The sequence below is a fragment of the Adiantum capillus-veneris genome, chromosome 25 (assembly GCF_014529385.1).
Source record: "Adiantum capillus-veneris isolate H3 chromosome 25, ASM1452938v2, whole genome shotgun sequence".
Taxonomy (NCBI): domain Eukaryota; kingdom Viridiplantae; phylum Streptophyta; class Polypodiopsida; order Polypodiales; family Pteridaceae; genus Adiantum; species Adiantum capillus-veneris.
This window is the reverse complement of record NC_140955.1, coordinates 70,086,779-70,111,213: the sequence shown is the minus strand read 5'-3', so window position 1 is coordinate 70,111,213 and position 24,435 is coordinate 70,086,779.

Here is a 24,435-nt window from a genome sequence, read left to right as displayed (position 1 = left end):
CCCTACCCTCTGATAAAAGTTGAGTTACTACAGGTAAAAGAAAGGCTTTGCGCAGACATGCAAGGCGAGGGTGCAGATAAAGACCACCGGAAGTGGAGGTTGAGCTGGCTGAACAAAAACCCAAGATACTTGATTTTGTTCATGAGAGAGCCTATGGCCCTGCAAAAAGATCCGACTTTATGTCGTGTACCAAGAGTAAGGACCTGGATACCACATGAGGCACTACTCAAGAAGTGGCCAACTTGGCCAAACTACCCCTGATTGCCTGCTCCAAAAAAGGGACCAGCGATTGAAGAATACATGGTGAAAACCCTAAAGGGCGCCATGTCATTCTTTAAAAGTCTACCTGATTTGTCATGTGCTATTCTATATAATATCTACCGAATGCCGCTCACATGCATCAAAGTGTTCAATGAGCCAGAGCAAACAGGCGCCCCTTGGATGTCATTCTTCAAGGGTAATCAATGTTTGTTCTATGATCTCAGTGGCCAACCTTTCGAAAAAGTCCTCTATGGCTTCTACGCCATATGCATGTTTCTACCTTCACACATTATGCTGGTGTTTGAGGAAGCATTCTGCAGGGGATTCTTAACTTGGCGAATGAAGATATTTGCACCACTGATCAACAACCTCACATCCAGATTTGTATGCTACTCAACAGTGGAGCTAAAGAATAGAGTAACTATGCAGTTTTTGCAAGTGCTTGATAAAGAAAGGAAGACCAGATACCAAAAGGCACTAAGTACGCTTAAAGACCGCCTCGCCAAACCGTCAACCCGAAGACTACTTCAGCCCATAGAGGAATCTCAAAGCTTGAGCGAGATTCTCCGAGCAATCCATAAAACGAGCGAGATAGGGCAAGGCACATACACAAAACAAAAACCAAACATGATTTCTTAGGTGACTTTAAGCACAACAACAAAAAAATTAATTGAAGATTGCACCTATTTTTTATATGGTAAATCAACCAGAAATTTTTGACCGACAAAACCCTTTGAACAAGGTTTGGGTTAGAGTGTTTTCTTTGATGGGCTAGAACACTTGGAACCATTATAATGGCATGTTGATATTCGTCTCCAATTTCAGCCCCCCAATCAAAGGATTAAACCACAAGCTTTACACTAAAAAGGGTTGTTGCCACTAAACTAATCTCATGAATAAGGAGAGTTTGGGAGCTCTTCACTTCTTCTTCTTCTTCTCCTCTCTCTCACTCTACATCAAGTTATTATGGGTCTTCAGGAACGTTTAGAGATACCAAACGTCGACTTTGATCTGAGCTGCCCTCGATGAGATTGACACCCTCCTCCTTAGTTCGCCCCATGGACCTCCATATCTGTGCTACGTGAGAATGGATAGGGATCATCTCTCTCTCTCTCTCTCTCTCTCTCTCTCTCTCTCTCTCTCTCTCTCTCTCTCTCTCTCTCTCTCTCTCTCTCTCTCTCTCTCTCTCTCCGTTGAAAACTGTCTTCTACTTATTGTCTCATCGTGCTACCCAGTCGGGAAGACCTCCAACATCTGCCTCTTAAGATGTGTCACAATTGCCTCTTAAGATGCAGTAAGCTGGGTGCGAACACATGTGCATGAGTGGTGCCAAAACACCCTTAAAAAAATTTGCGGGCATATCCTCGAGCAGCATGTTGCATGCATACCTCTCTAACCATGCAGACATGCGGCTAACCAAAATCATTGTAAACTCCTTACTGCCATTCTCTTTGTCACTATCTAGCTGTATATCCTCCTTTTACTCTCGCTGCAGCTGCTGCTCTATGAAAATCACATTGGACCAGGGTTCCAAATTGTCAGAATTCCCTGACGCATCATGCACTATATTGATGTACGTCCGCCATGGAAGAATTTGTCACATAATCCTTTGGACAATATCAATGTAAGGACATATAGTCCTCAAGAAGTGTGACCTTGAGTCTCCATGGAAGTCAAAATGCATGGGAGTTTTTATCAAATACTAATAAGTTCCTGGCCTACCATATCAAGGAATTAAATAGATTGGTAGCTCTAGTTTCAGCTGCGCAAACGTGCACCTACGCATGCAATATCATGACCAAACAAAATAAGTTTTCGAGCAACGTAAGAACTGTTCTTACGTTCGTCATTCAGCAGAGTAGCCACACTGCAATGTCGGTGTTGGGATGTGCTGGAGATGAGCAGCGATGCATAATAAATAGCAATACAGGCTAGCTAATTAGGCGGGCACTCCAAGATCGAAGGTGTTGAACGTTACTGCTCGTCTCCGAGTTACGAGCTTGGTAGCGTTAACTACTATGTGCGACCTGTAATTGTGGACAACACCCGTCGTTCCTTTCACATGACAATGGACACAACCTCCGACCTTACGTGGTTGCAATGCCAGCCCTGCCACCCGTGCTTGGAGCAGCTGGACCCGCCCATCTTTGACCCCCGAGTGGACTCCACGTATTTCCATAATGAGAGGTGACTCCCCTCTCTGCAATCTCCTGGGCCGCCTCCAATTAAATGTCGAGGCCGGACAGCTCCATCTGCACCTACCTCAAAGTGTACCAGGACGGCAGCATGCCCGTCTGCAAGCTCGTCTCCAACACTCGTGCTGCTTGACTTCTTGTCGGTGCCAAACAAAGACTTTTGCGCCTCTCTGTTATGTGTTGTGCCACATCAATAAGTATTCTTCCTCCTCAGCTCCAGCATGCAATCAAATACATTCTTTAAACTTTCTGTTTACAACCTGTAGGTGCGGAACTAATGCATGCATGTACATGTGCATCTCTCTCTCTCTCTCTCTCTCTCTCTCTCTCTCAGTTTTTTTTCAAAAAACTGAGAGAGAGAGAGAGAGAGAGAGAGCTCTAGAGAGAGAGAAAAAGAGGTGCTCGCCCTACCAAGAAACTGTTTCATGACATACCAGGCAAGCTGTGTGTGTGTGTGTGTGAGAGAGAGAGAGAGAGAGAGAGAGAGAGAGAGAGAGAGAGAGAGAGAGAGAGAAAGAGAGAGAGAGAAAGAGAGAGAGAGAGAGAGAGGTGATCGCCTCTTCTCTCCTACCAAGCTCCAGGGCTTCAAGAGGGATGTTGATGTGTTGAGAGCGTTGTCCTTGCCTACTCCATCAAGCTTGCCATAGCTAAGAGTTGTCATAGTAAGCGATGGAGATTCCGTCGATGTAGAAACCCTCAGACCAATTCAAATCTTATTCGAGCTGGAGTTATTGAGTGGTATTCCAAAATTGCCTCCTTCACCATATTGCTGAGTTCTCTCAAGCTTGTTGGAAAGAGAGGGATGAAAAAGATTGTTTAGAGAAGAGGGAGCATGATTGATCACAACTGATCAAGCTAGTATATTATCTTGTAAAATGGTGTGGTCGATGGGATGCAAAGGAAGATGCGGCTTAGAGATGTGATGGGAGGAGGAGCAGGCGCCAAGGTTGAAGAAGGAGGGAGGGCGGAAAGGGGAGGGATAGTGGGGGAAATGGGGGGTGTCAGGGGCCATGATTGTACGAGGAGAGATAAGGTTAGTACAACGTAGGGAAGGGGAGGGGGGGAGCTTTTGAGGCTGAGAGAGAGAGAGAGAGAGAGAGAGAGAGAGAGAGAGAGAGAGAGAGAGAGAGAGAGAGAGAGAGAGAGAGAGAGAGAGAGAGAGAGAGAGAGAGAGGAAGGGATAATGTAAGGAGGAGGAGAGAGTATCTGAGAGAGAGAGAGAGAGCCTGGCCATGTCAGTGTGTCTATTTGAGGGGTCATAAAAAAAGGTAGTGGGGGTTTCAAGGGACAAGAAGAGGAGTTGCTTCCTGAAAGGAAGCAGGGATGGAGAACGTGTCTCTGAGTAATTTGAGAGGCGTCACACACACACACACACACACACACACACACAGAGTAGGGAGAACAGCGAGAAACTAGAGTAGTAGCAGCTGCCCATCGCCCAATAGGGCGAGACAAAGCAAAGAACTCAGAGCCGCCGCCCACCGCCTCTGAAAGCAACTACAATTGCCAAAGAGAAGGGCACCTCAAAATCCTCCCCCCCACTTGAAACTCTGTCAACTTTTGGCCTTCGCTCAAATGGCATCATCTTTAGATCCCCTTTTCTTAACGATTTTTTTAAAATTGTGCACACATGCTCACACACTCGCTACACCTGCAGCAGCCTAGACCTTTAGCTGTCATCACGCCTTCTCGTGTCCATAGTCCTTGCACATGTGACCATGTTCCCATCCTCTTCACTAGCACACGGACAAGAGAGATGGAGACAGCCTGTCCCACCCCAGTTGCCCAACACCTGCTATATTCCTTCAACGTAGAGAAACAAACCCCTCCCTACCTCCTCACGCATCTGCTTCGCCTACATCGTATAGCAAGTCACGCAAGAGAGAGAGAGAGAGAGAGAGAGAGAGAGAGAGAGAGAGAGAGAGAGAGAGAGAGAGAGAGAGAGAGAGAGAGAGAGAGAGAGAGAGAGAGAGAGAGAGAGAGAGAGAGAGAGAGAGAGAGAGAGAGAGGTTGGTAGCCTGCATGTCACCATATATGATTAAAAAATGGGTATCTCCAACAGATACTCCCTTCCGTCGATTTGTTCAAAACGACTAGCCATATTCGGTTCAACCATTCAACTGTTCAGGAAAAACCATTTTTTCAAACATACAAATTTCTTTTGTTGAATTTTCCAAGAGAAAATTTAAGAAAATTAAGCTTATTTTTTGGGGCTTTACAATATTTTTCTTTATATTGAGGAGAAATTTCTACCCTTCCGCTTACCCTCAAATGGCCTTCTACTCGGTTCAACATACTAATAGGTTCATTAGTATATTTGTTGCAATCTTGCCGAGATTCTAACGAATGCAACATTAGCCCTTTGAAAGTTGTCCAACCAAAAACTTAGCAAGCTGGACTCAAACTCTCGCTGCTCCACACGCGCATCTTCAAGTCAACTGAGCTAACAATGTAGGAGGCTGCATATGTTGCGCGGCATAGTGCAACACATTAATTAAAAAATATAACCAAGCCCTCCCAAAACCTGCTTGGCCAGGCTGTCGTCAATGACTATGTGTCATTGACCCCATGCTATTTCTCATGCCAGCATGCTATAGTAGATGACTCTACGCACTTCCTTTTGTCAGTCCTATCTTTTGTCTTTGCAACAGGCATCTCTTGGGATTCGTGTCGCTCTTTTTTTTTCAAAAATTGTTGGGACATACTGGTACTACTACTACTGGTAGGTTTCTAATTGAAATTGCTGGAATCTTTGCAGATGCCTTCTCTGGTAGAGTCTTCACGGACGCCTAGTGCAAGACAGACTAAAGCTCTCCCTAACGAAAACTCAAACTGCGGACGTCAAGAACCTCATACTTGAGCACCATCTGCTATCCACCACAACAACAGCTTGTTGATGTCTACTGACCTAGTCCTGCAACATTAAAAAATTTATCTTTCTATGCGAATCGCAATGCATGGCATGCTGAGCACTTGCGGCACCAAGCCCTCACACCCCTTTGCACTGCTAGCGAGGAACGCTAGTACCTGTGCTTCATTTTCCCTTTTTTCATTGATCAAATGTTGATTTTGATCTACATTTCTTTTCCAAATCGAGCGCCCCGTACACCCCCCCCCCCAAACGGCCACTAAGCCGCCCTCCGCGCATAGCACGCAGCGGTTCTCCATGGCCATCAGCTTGTCACCATTGCAGTGCTCCATGGTCATGGCAGTCTCGTTTTCTTTTCTCCAGGGGTATCTTTCGATTATTAGGTGATTTTCCTATTTCTACAATGGGGTACCCCTTACTGACATTTTTTTAATTCAAAAGGGAACGATATTAAGCTGAGCCACATTTTCCCCAAACACCTAGGAATCAATGGGAAAAGGAGAGCATTGAAAATCTCCACATAAAATTTAGGATTTTTTGAGGGTTATTTTAATCTGCCAAATCTAGCCGGTTTCCTTCAAGGCAAGCCTCAAAACTAACCGAGAATTTTTAACTTTTTTGTGCTTTAAATATACACAAAAGACAGGTTTTCTAGGGCATTTTTGTTGAAAATTGATGCTAATTAATGTGTCCTTAATAGTGATATTGTTTCTCATTTTTTAGCGAGAGAGAGAGATCGAAGCATCTTCTCTCACTTGGCATCGTTCTTTCTGTAGGACAAATACACCAACTAATTTTACACAAATAGTTGGTGTATTAGTCAAACCAAGCCCTACCACCTATTCTTTCTATCCATTGATAACCATTTTTGTTGTGGTGCATGAGTATATAACAAACAATAAATATTCTGTTGACGATAAAATTTACTATATCGTGTACAAACACTTGCTCATGTTTGTCCTTGCTCGGAAAACATCGCTCGGTGCATGGTAACACTACAGCCCATAAAGCTGTGTCAAGGGACGACACAGGCGAAGAGGGGGGGAATGTTAGCAGCAAGCTAACACGGATACCATTTTTCGGAGTTCTCATTGTAAAAGACTTATTATTTTGATAAATCGAGAATATTGTAACTCCTATTTTCTCGAAAAAACTCTGTAATTAATGAGCCGGGGCTACAAGCTTCCAGATTGTATCAACCTATCATTATCCATCTTTGGTAGAACTCCAAGACTATTAGTTTTCACCACCAAAAACCTTGGCTAAGGTATAAAAGCCAATTTTTGTAAGCTATTATTAAGTTTTGGATAATAAAATACACAGTGTGAGCTAAAGGTGTTCACTCCTCTCCTTCTCGCGCTTCCTACTCCCTCCCCAGTTTTCACATTGCAGTCGCGTTTGTTGCATTGCAACCGCAGGTAAGAGCTCTACACATTGACGTAAATACATCACAGTATTTCGTAGCTTTTGGCATTGCCGACCCGCGGCCTAATTTCATTATAACTAGAAATTTACACTTTCAAATCAAAAACTAAGCATAGGCGGGGTACTGGGGCATCACTGCTAAGCATTTAGATGCATTCTGGGTCAAAAACGACTAGGTCAAAAATCCATTGTTGTTAATAATTACGATTTTGGAAACCATAAACATGTGTTCTTAGGTCTTATAAACATGTCCTAGAAGTTTTATTACGTTTGGATGACATTTGATGACGTAACGGATGTGATTTGTTTGCCGATGAGCGATTGGCTTTTGGTGATTTCAATCACTTGAGTGTAGCCTTGAGTTAGATGCGACTTGTTAGTTGTTTTCTTAGAGATTGAGAACCTCTTGTAGCCTATATGCACTAGTCGAGTCAGCTTCATCCCATGGATTGACACTTTAATTGTGGTTCTCGCTAATACTGCAATAAGATAGGATGATGAGGTCAGACAGGCGTCCCACAAAAATTCAATGGGAATTGCAATGCCTGTGGGAGGTATGGTCATCAAGCTAAGGATTGCATAGTATTTAAGTGCGCGATGGCCAATAGACCAACCTTAGCATGGACAGACACACCTTGAGTGCTTGCATTCATGCCGGCCCCACCTCTTGAACAAATATCACAACACATGGTCCCTAGGGTCCAAAATGTTGTTCAACAACACCCTTACCACCTCCAGTGCTAGGACCGCAACCATCACATCCAAGAATCACTTCTGTGCATCAAGTGGGTTGTGAGTCATCTGTTGCTTGTTTGGAAGGCTATGAGGAAGATATGGACCCTAATATTGCCTATGGGATTGATGCGATTGAAGAAAGTCCACAATACTACATGGAGGACTATTGGGGACAAGTCAAACTTGTCTATCAAGTAGCTTCTCTTGCTGTAAGAGGCCAAAATATCAATTACACTGCCAAGAGACCACCTCTTCAATGCTATGAGTGTGGAGGTCCATATCGTGTGTCCGAGTGTCCTATTAGGCTACAAAAATCTGCCACACTAATGCAAACCAATCAAGCGAGCACGTCTAAAATGCCGATACTCATGTGTAATCGATGTGGCATAGATCATTTGATTGCCCAATGTCCAGATAATCCAAATGCGCCGAAGGTCACACCATTAAACTTGATTGAGATTATTGAGAAGCCATCACAAAGTACACATGTGGTACCAGTAAACGTACTCACACAATCAATGCTCCAAAAACAAAATTATATTCTGAAAGAAAGAGACACGGCATCAATTGCCTAATCTCAAAAAAGAAAGAAAACACGAAGGAAGAGATCACAAAAAGCAGCGAAGTCAGACCCCAGTTCAAAGACCAACATAGGGACTGGTGACGACCTTGTATATATGAACGACGCTAAAGAGGATTTTGATTTAGGTGAAACCATGGAGACCAAAACAACCACTAGGAAAGAAACCAACAAGGAAGATCGTCATGAGCCACAATGGCCAGGATCCAAGAAGAAGATAGGAACTTACCCAAACCCTACAGAGGAGATTGAGCGAGTCAAGCAATTAAGGATTTTGGTAGAAGATACCCAAAGGGATCTAGAGCTAGCACCACAGATCCTGATTACAGACAGAGTGTTCCCTACACAACAACAACCTCAGAAAGTCCATAGACCCCTAGCCATACCTAGTGTCATCCAAGAAGAATGTGACTTAAAGTCATGGGAAAGTGAGCGTACTCACTTCTTGTTGGAAAGAATATTTACAAAGGGACTACCTTACCCTATCGAAGAAATGGAGATCCCATCTTCCCCACGTCAAGGGACTAAAGCCCAAAAGGTGCCATTAAATATTGCCAAATTGATGGATTTCATGGCTTCCGAAGTTAGAACCACCATCATGTCCAAACTATATGGAGACCCTGAGCTATTCTTAGCTCTTCGAGCTTTCCTCAATGGAGAACTAAAGATAGGGCTACCACAATTTGCATAGATGGGTGGAGCTAGGGGGAGATGCCAATAGAGGAGGAACACTTAGATCCACAATCCAACCTAGGTGAGAACCTTGTTGTAGAAATACATGTTAACAAGTTGGGACAATCCTTTGAGGGAGATGAATCCAATGCGACCATACCAATCACTACTAAGGGATTAACTGTGAAGGGAATCCTTGATGGTGGCACTGGAGTTAGCATTGTGACTAAAAATTGCTGGGAAACTATGGGAAGACCTCACCTTGGGACCACAACCATAGTACTAAATATGGCCAATGGGTGTATTGTTAAACCAATTGGGATGCTAGAGGTGTTACTCTACATAAAGTGGCAAAACTATTATATGTTCATCCAAGGAATTTATATTTAGCTTTGGGTAGACTTGACAACGATCCTATGTCAAGTACGCTGAGGTTCGACTTATGCAAAAGGAAGTCTGGAAATGCTTGGTCCTTATCGGAGGAATTGAAGCAAACAATTATTACATTTTGGATAGAGCACAGTAGGGTGTCTCCAAACAAGAAAGATATTTGTCGGAAACGATTGGGCAAAAAACATTATCAAGAGCATCCCATACACTTACTTGATGAATCTCACATAAACATGTCTCATTCTTACAATGAATAACTCTCAAGTGAAACATCTCACTCTTATGAATAGCTACCCATTGGGTGTTATGGAGTTGTGTACATCCTACTATATGTGATATATAGCCAAGTAATGTGTCAAGATAGTCCATTGTCTCTACCTACGCTATTATGTGTGCTATATTGCACAAGTGTAGCCCAATGTCCGTGTCTATGCTATAAGTGTGCCATGTAAAAGGACTCTATTGTAGTAAGATAGCAACATGTGTGCTATACAGTAAAAGTGTGTGTAAGAATAGCACAATGTTCTTGTCTATGATATGATGTGTGGTATGTGAAAGAGCTATATTACATATTGAGAGCACTATGTGTGCCATATAGCGTTAGTGTGTGTAATAAGAGGCCAATGTCCCTATCTATGCTATTATGTCATAGTATTTCTTGCAGTATGAATGTTATATAGCTTAACTATGTGTAATAATAGCCCGAGGGTCCTGTCTATGCTATTATGTGTGCCATGTAGCAGGACTCTATCAGAGTATGACAACATCATGTCTGCTATATAGCAGACATGTGTGTATAATAGCACAATATACCTATCTATGGTATTATGTGTGCTATCAGATTTTATAATATTATGAGAGCACTATGTGTGCTACATAGCAGATGTTAGTGTAATAGTAGCACGGTATCCATGTCTATGCTATTATGTGTGCTATGCAGAGTGTGATATGTGTAATAATAGCACAATATCCCTGTCTATGCTCTTTTGTGTGTTATGTAGAAGAACTGTGTTATAATATGAGAGCACTATGTGTGCTATATAGCAGACATGTGTGATGTGTGTGTAATAACAGCTAAAAATACCTATCGATGCTATTATGTGTTATATAACAAAATTGATCATGTAAGAAAGCTAAGTTATCTATCTATGCTATTATTTGTGCTATGTAGCATAGCTATATGTATTTATACCAATGCATCTGTAGTTGTTCTATTATGTGTGATATATAGCAAAATGTAATTCTACTGCATTTGTTTTTCAAGCAAATAGAGTATTTCTTGAAATTTAAAGATAGCCACCCACATGTGACAATTGGGCAAAGGTCCTTTGAGAAGCTGAAGCCTTGGTTCGTGCGAAAGTTGAAAGATCAAAATCCTTGCTGTTGTGTTTATCATATCAAACTATCTCAAAGATGCGTTTAATGTTATGCGCTCATCTGCTTTTGGTTTTCATGGGAGGTCATGTACATGTAAATGCAATGTTTGCAAATCAGATGGGGTGAATGCAGAATGTCTTCCTGTTGAGCACTCGTTTTCATGGATCATGAAGTTGTGGGAATCATGCGTATGTACAAAGGCTGAGGGGGATATGTTCCATAAACACACCTGCTTGATGGGCCAATGCAAAAACTGTGGTGTGAAAAAGCTCAGCCTTTGTCCACGAGAACTTGCAGAGATGACAAAGACAGTTCCACTGCAAGTCTTCGAGGACATTAAAGTTCAAACTAAGCATGGTCTAAGTAAGAGAAAGATGTTGTCACTCAAACAGGTGGCTTTAAGTGAGCTGACAGGGAGGATAAAAGACGACATCAGAATCTTCATCGAGCACAATTTCACTTACAGATGGCAGGCACATCAATACAGGGAATGTTTGAAGGTGTTTCCTTCAGATACCATTATATCTGTAGTAGACTTTGCTGAAAATTACTCGTTCAAAGAGCAAAATGAAGTACAATCCATGCATTGGAATACAGATCAATGCACCATCCTTGTTCACATAACGTACATGCGTGACAACGAAGATGACAGTATTATCAAGAATATGCATTTCTACATCTCCGATGATAGGCAACATGATACGCTATTTATCCAACATTTTTTTCTTCTTTGTGATCAGTGGCTTAAAGACCACGGGCTGAATTTCAAGAAGAACTGGGTGTGGTCAGATGGTGAAGCCTCACAATTCAAGGCTGCAAGGACATTTTACTTTGTTGCTAGATATTACCAACTAACAGGTACAGAGATGACATGGAATTTTTTTGGCTCTAGCCATGGCAAGGGGGAGCATGATGGTGTTGGCACTGTGATAAAGAGAGCCCTTACACATGAACAACTCAAGAGTAATGGAGTTGTTCTTAGGCAAGCTGCAAACGTGGTTGTATTTTTTACGAGAACAATGTCCAATGCTGCATGTAGCTCGTATGCACAATCCACTAAAGCAGGTCCTACTATAAACATGAAATTTTGGCTAGTAAAAGAGACAGAAGTGGACAGGTCTAATCTATGGGGTTGTGAGAGAGTAACAGGATCTCAATCACTCCAGTGCATTTCAGGATTTTGTCGTCATGATCCTACTCAATTAAGGACCAGGCGGCTTTCTTGTTTTTGTGATGCTTGCATGAAGGACCATTGGAGGACTTGTTCCAGCAAATCATATGCAGGCAAGTGGACACATAAGGCATTGAAACCACTCTCTGAGGTAACAGAAGAGACTGAGGTACCAGAAGATGAAGCTGCAATGTTTGAGGGATCCCAGGATATGCTGAGTGAGTATCTCATTGAAGGTGATAACTTTGCAGTCAATGCAGACGCTGGCAATGCAGAAGGTGTAGAGTTCTTTCTTTTGAGATGTACAAAGAGAAAATGGATGACAAATTGCATCTTAAGAGATAAGTGGAAAAACAAATGTGATAAAAACACTTATGTTGTCACAGGGTGTTATTATCAACAGCAAGAGGGGGACACAAATCACTACACTCTACTTGATGATAGGGGAGTTACTAACCTGTACTCTCACCTTGTTCTGGCAATCAAGTTTGACATGCCTTTGGTAGATGCTACCTCAAAGACATATTATTTATCTCTGGAACTACATGAAACCATTTACAATGCCATGCCCTATGAAGCAGCATGATACCTATTTAACAGGCTTATATTATGTTCTATATAGCCCTTCACCATTCAGTACCTCCTTACACATGTCCATTGTGCTATGTATCACATAGCACACAACCACATAGAGCACATAGCATAGAATCACACACATTTCAGATAATGAGGTTACTATTGTGAACATGTTGCACCTTGAAAAAAGTTAGCCAAGATATTTGTCGAAAATGATTGGGAAGAAAACATTATCAAGAGCATCCCATTCACTTTCTTGATGAATCTCAGGTAAACATGTCTCATTCTTACAATCATCTCACTCTTATGAATAGCTACCCATTGGGTGTTATGGAGTTGTGTACATGCTACTATATGTGATATGTAGCCAAGTAATGTGTCAAGATAGTCCATTGTCTCTACCTAGGCTATTATGTGTGCTCTATTGTACAAGTGTGTGTAATAATAGCCCAATGTCCCTGTCTATGCTATAAAAGGACTCTATTGTAGTAAGATAGCAACATGTGTGCTATACAGTAAAAGTGTGTGTATCACATAGCACAATGTTCCTGTCTATGATATGATGTGTGGTATGTGAAAGAGCTATATTACATATTGAGAGCACTATGTGTGCCATATAGCGTAAGTGTGTGTAATAAGAGGCCAATCTCCCTATCTATGATATTATGTCATAGTATTTCTTGCAGTATGAGTGCTATATAGCATAACTATGTGTAATAATAACCCGATGGTCCTGTCTATGCTATTATGTGTGCCATGTAGCAGGACTCTATCAGAGTATGACAACATCATATCAGCAAAATAAAATTACATCATATCACCAAAATAAAATTACATCATTCAATCATTAAGTTTAGAGAACTTTGAACAGGTCAGTTTTTTGTATAGTAATCGCCAAAGTACATTCAGTGCGCAAAATGCTGTATACATGATTCCATAACCACAATCAACCTTCCCTACATACTTCTCGTTGACTTCTATAGTGGCTAATGACATGAGCAGACACTATGTCCGAAGGATTTTCAAACTGGTTCATCTTTGCATAAGCATTAGGGCTGGGTGAGACTCTCCACTTGACTAACCAAGGGAACAATGTGCTAACCAGGTAAATTGGGGACTGACAAATATCTGCTGGTTCAAATGAAGCAGGACAGACCCAAGTACTGGGAGGGTTGAGCAGACACTTGTAGAGTGTGTCATCCACCACCAATGTATTATCAGAGTTGAACTTAGGATGGTGCTTCCAAAAGTCTTTCAAACACTTGAAAAATATGGGCTTTGCGTTATCTCTACATGGAGGGATCCCAGGAACTTCATTTAGATTGAAGCTCGCCTCTCTACACCCTTCTTGATCGATAATATCGAGGAAATGCTATTTGTTCAGCCTAGGAAAGCATGTACTCGAAGAAAGTGCTAGATTGTCCTGGGTCATGCAGCTCCATAGTGCAACTTGTGCTCTTTGCAGCAGTGCATGCAAAAAGATTGATGCATTGGGCCTGACCACATATTCAAATTGCATCTTTCCTATAGCATTTGGCCCAGTGAATACCTGATACCTTGATCTTGCCCAATCAGGAGTACTGCTTCTCGCTATTCCTTTGTAGAAGGATACCTTATACCTCCTTATGAGAAGCCCATTCACATCCAGTATGATGCATAAATTGTCCCTTCTCTTCTTGTCCTCAAAAGATGCAGGAGGCAGTGCAACAATCTGTACTGGCATTACCACAAGACACGGCCTCTCTTGCCTCTCATATTCATGTCCATTTTTGGCCTCTTTATCAGCATTCTTTGTACTTGCCTCATTTGTATCTGTAGTAGCAGCCGCTCGACCCATAGGGACCTCTAGACTTTTACCTTTGGTATCCCCAACAGTGGGATCTGTACAAGACTCAGTTGTATCATGTGAAACTGCCTCTTTTGTGTCCACAATAGCCATGAAATGTTCTCCCATTGCCTCTCCCGATTGAGCTGCTCTATCAGTGGGCACCTCTGTGCCTTTCCATGCCTCATTGTTTTTCTCCATACATGCCTCAGTTGTATTATGTGTATTTGCCTCTTTCATGTCCGTAGCAGCCACGAGAACTTCTCCCATTGCCTCTCCTGATTGAACTGCTCTGTCGTATGCCTCAGTTGTGTTGGAAGAAGCCGCAACATCACCGTTACCTACTGCTGAGCCTATTCCAGGTACTCTCTTAGTGAGGTCCTCCTCACCCAAGCCTCCCATATCTTCAACAGCAGCATCTGTACCCTTTGCCTCCTCTGCATCAACAATGTCATCAACTGCATCACTTGGACAGACCACCTCGGCTTGGGCTGTGACATCACTTGCACCCACTGCCTCACGTGTTCCAGCTTCTCTCTCAATGAGGACCTCCCCACCCATGCCTCTGGTATCCTCAATAGTGGCATCTGTACCCATAGGCACAACTGCATCAAGAAGGGCATCTATGACAGCATGAACAATACTTTTTGTTCCACCATCATTAACATTGCCATAGGCAGTAGCATCTGTGCTAGCATCAACTTCCATAGCATCCACAATGTCATTTGTGCAGGAATCAACTACCATAGCATCAGCAATGGCATCTGTGCAGGCATCAACTGTGGTAGCATCATCAATGGCATCTGTGCCAGATTCAACAGTGGCATCTGTACCCATAGGCACAACTGCATCAAGAAGGGCATCTATGACAGCATGAACAATACTTTTTGTTCCACCATCATTAACATTGTCATCAGCAGCAGCATCTGTGCTAGCATCAACTTCCATAGCATCCACAATGTCATTTGTGCAGGCATCAACTACCGTAGCATCAACAATGGCATCTGTGCAGGCATCAACTATGGTAGCATCATCAATGGCATCTGTGCCAGATTCAACAGTGGCATATGTACCCATAGTCACAACTGCATCAAGAAGGGAATCTATGACAGCATGAACAATACTTTCTATTCCACCATCATTAATATTGCCATCAGCAGCAGAATTTGTGCGAGCATCAACTTCCATAGCATCCACAATGTCATTTGTCCAGGCATCAACTAGCATAGCATCAACAATGGCATCTGTGCAGGCATCAACTACCATAGCATCATCAATGGCATCTATGTCAGATTCAATTGTGGTGGGGGTGGGTAATGTACCCTTTTCAAGTTTAGCATGGTCAACATCTGTATGCACATCATCATGCACAACCTGCACATCAACTGCATTAGGCACAACATCTGTATGTACATCATCATGCACAACCTGCACATCAACTGCATTAGGCACATTTGGAACAAATTCAGCAGTACTAGTAGGTGTGCAGGGATCAACTATATCAAAAGACTCTTTTTTTTTTGCCTGTAACCCCCCTGGAATCTGTAGCACCCCCTCTTGGATTCTTCACAGGATAAGACTGAGCCAGTGAACCTACAGACCCCTCAACTGTATCAAAAGATACTTTTTTTTTTCTTATAACCCCCCTGGGAGCTGTAGCACCCCTTCTTGGATTCTTCATAGGATAAGACTGAGCCAGTGAACCTACAGACCCCTCATCTAGAAACCCTAAAGAGCGAGTGCGTCTCATGCAAGTTCCTCTTTTTTCAGCTTCTTGATTATCTCCGACAAGAGAAAGTAGAAACATATTACTAAACATGTACAGAGAATAAATCAAATAGTTTGCAACTACTCGATGCAAAGAATTAAGAGACATGTCACTAACAAATTCCAACACTTGATTCATCAATGAGCATGGATACAATAGGGGTGCAATGGATTGCACATGCCTTCTAAAGACATCTTCTAATTGCATGAAGTTACAACAAAAACACACTCATTGCTTTGCATTTGGTTTCTTTCTCTTCCTAAATGAATCAAGAAGTATATCCATTGTGGGACTTCCACCTAAGTTCTTGGGAGTCGATTTCTTGAGCTTTGGTGTTGGCTTCTTCCCCGCTGGAGGGGGTGTTGCTTTCACCGCATCTGCAGCTGCCTCATCTGATGCTTCATCTCTAGTGTCCACACTTGGTGATGCTTTGGCACTCAACGGAGAACGCAACAGCCTTCTTGGAGTTAGTTTTTGCCTAGGTGATTTGATTGCAGAAGACTTTGCCATCAAGATGTCTTCAACTACTCCACGTACTCCATCCCCTATGGCAGACTCCGGTTCAAGGACTGGCTGCATCCCTCGGGTAGACTCCGCTTCAAGGCTGGCTGCATCCCTGGGGTAATCAGGCCATTCTTCCTTGTGGAATGCATCGTCTTGTTGGAGCAAGCATGCGATGATTGTTCTACAAAGCAAGCTATTTACAAAGTCTCACTTGGAGTATCCCAAAATACACACATAAATACTGATTTTGGTACCTACTAGTGGCCTGCGTAGAGACTCTCTCTGTTTTTGTCCTCAATGATTCTTGTATACAGGTCTCTACTGCGATGTCTGTACCTGCAAATGATTTCATTAAATGCAAGAGTTTAAATTACCAATGGAAAGTGGGCCTGCAATAGTAGTAGTGAATAATTGACACAGTGACTACCTGCACTTGATTCTTTCATCTCACTCTTCACCTTCAGACCAATCATATGCTTAGCTCTAGGGGGAACAGACATGTTGCAATCTAGTGCAACACAATAGCCATAGTCCCTACATACATGCACAAAGCATAGCATATGGTACACATGGGTGCAAGGCAGGGAGAATACATCCAAGCTTCTGGCATTGAACGGGAATCCACATCCTACACAATGGTAGAACCCATTAAGTGCCACCTCGCTAATGCTCTATTTAAAATCCACAGGAGGAAAAGGCTTCATCAAACTAGCTCCCACGTTATGTGAAGTCCTCTCCATGGTAACACAAAATTTAAAGTGCTCTGATTCCTGTGCTATGTCGGTCTCTACTTCTGCAAGTAGTGCCTGTGAAACAAAGAAGACAACACATCTAATTTAAGTCTCAATAACCCAAAAAAAGCAAATTGTTGAAAAGAATATGCAGCGTGAATCTTATCCCTTATTTGCAATACCACATATAAGACAAACACTTACTCGATATGCTATAAACACAAGCTTGATGTGGTATATGATATGCATTGTGCTATGTAGCACATAGCACAGTCCAAGTATAATGTGCTATAAGTGCTACATAGAGTATGCACTGTAGATCATAATAGAAAGACCTTTTAAAATACCAGATATAGCCCAAACATTTTCTCTATATGCTATATAGCACAAGCTTGTTGGGTATATGATATGCAGTGGGCTATATGAGACATAGTACATAGCATATAGCACAAATATTGTGCTATATGTGCTATGTAGCACATATCACAACTAGAGATGTGCTATGTAGCACATAGCAAAAATAGAGATTGTGCTATATAGCACAATTCACTACTCCACACACTCCAGGGCTATATTGTGAACATATAACACACAAAATGTGCTATTTAGCACATAGCACATAAAAAGATTGTGCTATGTAACACATATCAATATTTAATACACAGTTCAGGGCTATACTGTGAGCATATAGCATACAGGTATGCTATATAGCACATATTACACATGTCCATTGTGCTATGTATCACATAGCACATAACCACACAGAGCACATAGCATAGAATCACACACATTCCAAATAGATGAGGGTACTATTGTGAACATGGTGCACCTAGATTGAACTATAAAGCACATAGCACATAACCACACATAGCATATAACCACCCACTCCATGAAGATGATGGCTATGTTGTGACCATATAGCACATATTTTGTGCTATATAGCACATAGCAGAAATAGAATATGCTCATACAGTACATAACCATACAATCCATAACGCTCTAACCACATAACCACATGGAAGTGAACCACATACTCCAAAACAAAAAGAAGCACATGTAGGAGGGTGTGCACCTTTGCTTTAGCCACATTGGCTTCTAATTCAGCAACGTTCTCTCTAGTAGTACTCGAGAACTGTCCAATCAAATCAATCAGGCATTGTCGAGCTATAGGGTCTTGCACGCAATCAATCTCCGTTTGCAACTTTATGGCCAAAGTGTTTGAGCTTTGAGCACCCTCAGCCCGATGCAATTCTCTGACTTGATCCTCTACCTGCTTCTTTGCACCCTCAAGTCTTGACTTATAGTCTTGCAATATGCCCTCTGCAATGTTCTTCATTTTTGCAAGTGCCCTGCTATCCTCCTCTGCCAATTGTACCAGGCATCCTCCTGGGCACGCTTGATAATGGTATAAACGTACCTTCTATTTTCAATGATGATCTGGTAGTGGCAGTAGTGGTTTTGGAACCTCTCCCTCTACCACTCATCTGCTCTTCCCACCTCTTGATCTTGTTTTGCAAGTTGTGTCTTTCTTCTAAGGCTCTCATTGCCCTCTCTGCAAAGATAGCCCAAGAAATTTGATGTTGCCAGATTCACTGCCTGTAGTTTTCCAATGCAAAGGCCTTTGCAAATTGAGTCCCTACTTCATACATGAAGGGACCCTCCTGGTAGACATCCCAGTGTCTCCACACAAGCTTTTGTAAGAACTCCGACCGAGCATGGTATGCCTTCACTTTCTTCTGGCTACCCGGAAGACAGCTTCCCAGTCCTCCTCAGAGATGTCATTGTTTCCTGTCAAGCTACGCGGATCAACTCCCTCCAATGGCAATCCACGCTCCATATGAAATTCCTCGGCAAGACGACAAAACTTCATATGCAGAGGTGGTTCGATGTTCCTAACTAGACTACTGTTTGCTTGAATCGGATGCTTTGAGGAAGGTGCCATGATGCAGTCTCAAGTGATATACCTGCACATCATCCAATGAACTCATGAGACGTGGTGTACCCTCGCATATCATCCCTGCTAAAAAGAAACAAGAACTTCATGGGCCTGCTCTTGTAAGCACGGCATTCAAGGTGATGTGCTATGGGATTTGTCCCAAGATTGCATGCAGCTTGTGGACTAGCAAATTACCTCTGGGGGTGCACTATGTTATCATGTTAATGTATAACGTGAGTTCGAAAGGAGGGGTTTTAAAATGAAAAAAATTTAAGCAATTTAACAGAGATACATTAAAATAAGGGATTTTTAAATTCAATTTTGAAAAAAAATCCTAAAATAAGGGGTCATTTTATTCATTCAGACATGTTAAAAGAGGGATTTTTTTAATACCCCACAAACGCACGTTATATAGGGGGGTACTGAATGGTGAACCCCCCGAGAAAATTACCTCGGGAGTCTATGTCCTCTCATGCAGCCAGCAGCAGCATTAGGTTTTTCTCGCCTCTTGTTGCAAATGAGTAAGGTGTGGCACTCATGCAACTCCAAATGTAGCTTAATGTAGCTAAATGATCCCAGGTGGGGCATGCGTGCTCAAGCAGTAGAGAGTGTACATGTTCAATGGGAGAGACATACCTCGAAGAGAAGAGGGTGGTTACTACAATCGTCCTTGAAGCAGCCAAGTTTGCATAGTAGAAGCTCTAAGCACAGTACACCTTGAGCACGCGCGTTAGAGAGAGAGAGAGGCGGGGGGTCAGGGGGGGGGGGGGGGGGGGGGGTGTTTGAAATTGCCAACTACTCATGAAACAAAGTGGGTGTGTGAAGGCTGAATTTTTCAGTATAACATTTTGTAGAATATAAATTTGGACGTCTAAAATATGGCACCAGTGACCACACCCCCAATGTCATGCTATGCTATTTAATTTTATCACATATATAGCTTTCCACCTATTCATGCTTTCACCCTGCCCAACAGTCCCTATCACTTGGTGTTGACCTTGGTGATGAAGACATGGCATACGACAGTGAAGTCAACACCAGGCAAATATGGGGCTTGGGGACTGCCCAACGCCACCTATTGCTTGGTGCTGACCTTGCAAATAGTCATCGGCACATCCACAGACATTACATTGTTTTGAGTCATGGAACGGGCTTGTCAATCCAATAGGAAAATGATAGAGTGATCACTGATGAGAGGTGCACTTTAACTGGAACATTCAAGGGTTGATTGGCTAAGTATGGGTGGCCAAGTGTGAATGGGTGAGCTCATATAAAAGTCACCAAAATCTAAAAATCATTCATTCTCTCATTTGTGCAATTGAAGAGTGCTCTTGCTCCATCTCCATCTTGTTCTTCTTCATCTCCTTGTGTGTGTGTGGGTGTGTGTGTGTGTGTGTGTGTGTGTGTGAGAGAGAGAGAGAGAGAGAGAGAGAGAGAGAGAGAGAGAGCATTGCAACAATGGCACGGTGGCGGCGAGGCGGTTGAGCGCGTCACGGCAGTAGCTCCTTCTTCTTCGCAGCGACAAATCCTCCACGAAGGCGAGCATAAGATGGTGAGTGACACACCCTTGCTCTCTTGAGCTTGCTAGATTAGTCTGGTTGTGTGCTTGCAACCATTTGTGGCTCGCACACAGTGTATGGCTAGTCCCTTGCATTGACATGTGCGTCAGACGTGCGCACACAAAGAGAGAGAGAGAGAGAGAGAGAGAGAGAGAGAGAGAGAGAGAGAGAGAGAGAGAGAGAGAGAGAGAGAGAGAGAGAGAGAGAGAGAGAGAGAGAGAGAGAGAAAGAATTTAATCTTGTTTTAAATTGTTCATTTGATTGATTCATTTATTGATTTCAATTTAAGAGAGAGAAAGAGAGAATGAGATAGAGAGAGGTGGGGAAAAGGATAAAAGAGAGAGAGTGATAAAAGGAAAGAAAAGACTTGAAGTTGAATGGCATAAAATAAACAGACACCCACACACTATACACGAACCACACACACACACACACACACACACACACACACGGAAATAAATTAAAATAAAATGTTATATGAACTTTTCAAAAATTAGGGCTAAATTGCCTATGAGATCAAACCATATAAGTTCACTTAGGGTGTTTGACTCCTCGCACAATTCCATTCCAAAACGTATACATATACATAGGTGTAGATTTAATGTCATAGAACGGTTTTCAGAGATCTCGGGTGTAATGGAAATGGCCTATGAACTTTGAGAATAGAGGAATTAAGAGAATTTGAGTGAGCATTTTTGTGAGATTACTTTAAGAACATATAGGGTGAACTTAATTGATGGTAGCAACAAAAACCTAGTACTTGATTAACTTGGCATGAACAATACTTTTTCAAGAGAAAGAGTATTAGAGGACATGACAATAGTTGAGGACCGGATTTACTTGGAGCCGGTCCCCCCTCCAAAAGGTGTTTGTATTATAGATTCTCCCATCAAGAAAGACTTGATACAATACAATCTTTGTGTTCCTTGTGAACTAGGTGGTGCAATGAAGATGGAAAGCTTCATGCATCACAAGCATACCATAAACTTTTCAAAAAGCATGAACTATCCCACACCTCAGTCCCAAGGCCTCAAGCACCTTCGAAGGCTGAGAGAGCTAGCGGGGAATGAGGGTAGGGAAGAGGAAAAAGAATCATCCATAGGAGAAAGAAATAGTTTCTCACTTATCATCACTCTTCTTGCTTATTATAGCATAATAGCACAGTAATGAAGATGAAGAAGATGGCAAGATTAAGCATTGAAGCATGGCTCTTGGTTGAATTTATATTCCATAGCCAAGAGTGTTGGTGTAGGCTCTCCACTTCTAAAAAGCTTGGAGAAGGAGATAGAGCTCTTGCACTTTTCACTCCACACAATGAGAGAATGTGTGTGTGTGTGTGTGTGTGTGTGGGAGAGTATACCCCCTTCTCATGCTTGGTCCACACCTCTCTCTCTCTCTCTCTCTCTCTCTCTCTCTCTCTCTCTCTCTCTCTCTCTAGTAATATTTAATTATATCATTTGGGACATGTGTCCTCTTTTTCCTCTTTGAGAGAAAGAACTCGATTATTTATTTTTTTGCATCTAAATTCTCATTGGATCCCTTTAAAGCCTATCCACCAATAGGATTCTAGCACATCATGAGGGCCACATGTGGAGAATTTTTTGAACATGTGTCTTTTATGCTTCTTAAGTGATTTGGTTGGAATTGAATACTTTAAGCACTGAGTCAATCAAGCATGGAAGCGTTGATGCCTCTTCAGAGTTTATCTTTGAATTGAAAATTTCAAGAACCTTAGTCATTTCAAGCATAAAAATCACCTCAAGCTTTGGGCAAGGTTCCCAGAAACATTTTAAGCACTTTAGTTAGCAGGCCGACAAGCACCTCATGCTTGGGTAGGGTTCCCACCTCAAGGTCAACCCTAGCTTGCATAAGGTAAAAAGACTTTTTAACACTAACTTTTTGAGGTCTTTAATGAAGCTAACCCTAAGGTCTTTAAGCTTCGTTAGGTAGCATTGCTCTTTAACATACCATCTCTCATTTGGACCCCTTTAACCTTGGCCCCGTGTTGAGACAGATCCATAAGCACATGTCTATATTCTAACCCTTGTTTCCATTTATTCTCCCACATTAACTGATCATTTTAATATGAGAAAATAATTTGGGTTGGTTAGATATTAGATTTTATGACATTATGTCTCTCTTGAAATCATAGTCATCCTTGACTGTGAGGAGGAAGAGATAAATTCTTAGTCATAAGTCTACGTTTCTTAGTGGGTAGAGGATCCCTTTTCACCCGGCAACATCATTCTAGAATCGATGACTAGTCCATTTGGTGCTTGGGAGATGTAGCTGGTGCAAGCATGTCTGCTCTTTAGTGCATATCATACTCCCAAAGTAGAGTGACAAATTCTACTTGGTGTTTGAGTGACGTCGTCATCACAAACATGATTCTAAGCATGCATACTATTTAAATTTGTACACAAAATAGGATTAGTCTTATAAGACAAAAACATTGTTCATTTATAAAGCATTTACATTTACTACTCTAGTGCAACATTGTAAGCATTGACAAGGTTCATACTATCCTTCAGTTGTATTCCTTGCATCCATCTAGCATCTTTAAAAGGATAGTTTTTGAACTTAATAAGATATCATCGGATAATCTTACCATGCCGTAGTACCTTGTCTTCATGTCGAAGGATAGCTTTGGGTTGTAGCACCTCTTCTTGGTCTTCAGTTTCTGGAGGGTCTTCAATAATTGGTTCTCTTGGTGGTGCTCCTTTGTAGGGCTTAAGTAGGCTCACATGAAAAGCATTGTGTATGAGCCAATGGTTGGGCAACTTGAGTTGATAAGCCATCTCATTGATTGGCTTCAAGATTTGAAAAGGACCATAGTATCTGGTTGCTAATTTAGCATAATACTTTTGATGGCCCGTAGGATTTTTACCCGTCGTTTGCCTCAATCAAGCCTTGGGAAACTTAAGCAAGAACGAATCATTTTCTTTGAACGTTAAGTCCCTTTTGTGCTTGTCAGCAGCATCTTTTTGCCTTTGTTGAGAGATGGATCGGCAGCAAAGATCTTCCTATGTACTTTAAGTAGCAAGGGACTTTTAGGTCTTTCCTCTATAATCTCAAAAGGTGTTTTTTCCGTAGTAGTATGGGTAGTATTATTGTATGCATACTCTACAAGGGGTAAGCACTTCTCCCATTGTGATCGTTGATCTACTTCTGTAATATAAGTCTTTAGAAGATGGAGTATGGTAAGAGTGGCTATCTCACTTTGGCCATCTGTTTGTGGGTGATATGCCGAAGAGAAATTCAATCTTGTACCTAGATTTTAAAATAGACCTTTCCAAAAACTATTGGTCATTCTAGGATCTCTATTCGACACGATGGATGTTGGTAATCCATGGTGTTTGAAAATCTTAGATATGAAGATGGTTTCCATTTGGTGTGCCTTAATAGTCTTTTTGAGAGGAATAAAGTGTGCTTGCTTGCTAAACCTATCGACTATTGTCCATATTCCCATGGATATACTTGGGTAATCCAAAGATAAAATCCATGGATATACTCTCCCATGGTGAATTAGGGATTGGCAATGGCTGGAGTAATCCAGGTTTCTTCCCTCTATCATACTTAGTATGTATAAATCCCCTTTTGAACACTCTGGTAAAGTCAAAATTTTTGTTTTGGTCTCTGTTTTGTCATTTAGACATCATACGCGTATGATGTCTAAAGTTGCAGATTTCCAGTTTTTTGGCACAGAATCCTTCCTAAAGCTTTCTCTAGTGCTCAGCAACTCACAGATACACAAAAAATTTCTCTGACTTTTGTTTATTGCAAGTTTCACTACTAACTCGACGGTTTAGTGATCTAACATGCAATCAACCATATCAAGCAAATACTCCAATGATTACTAGC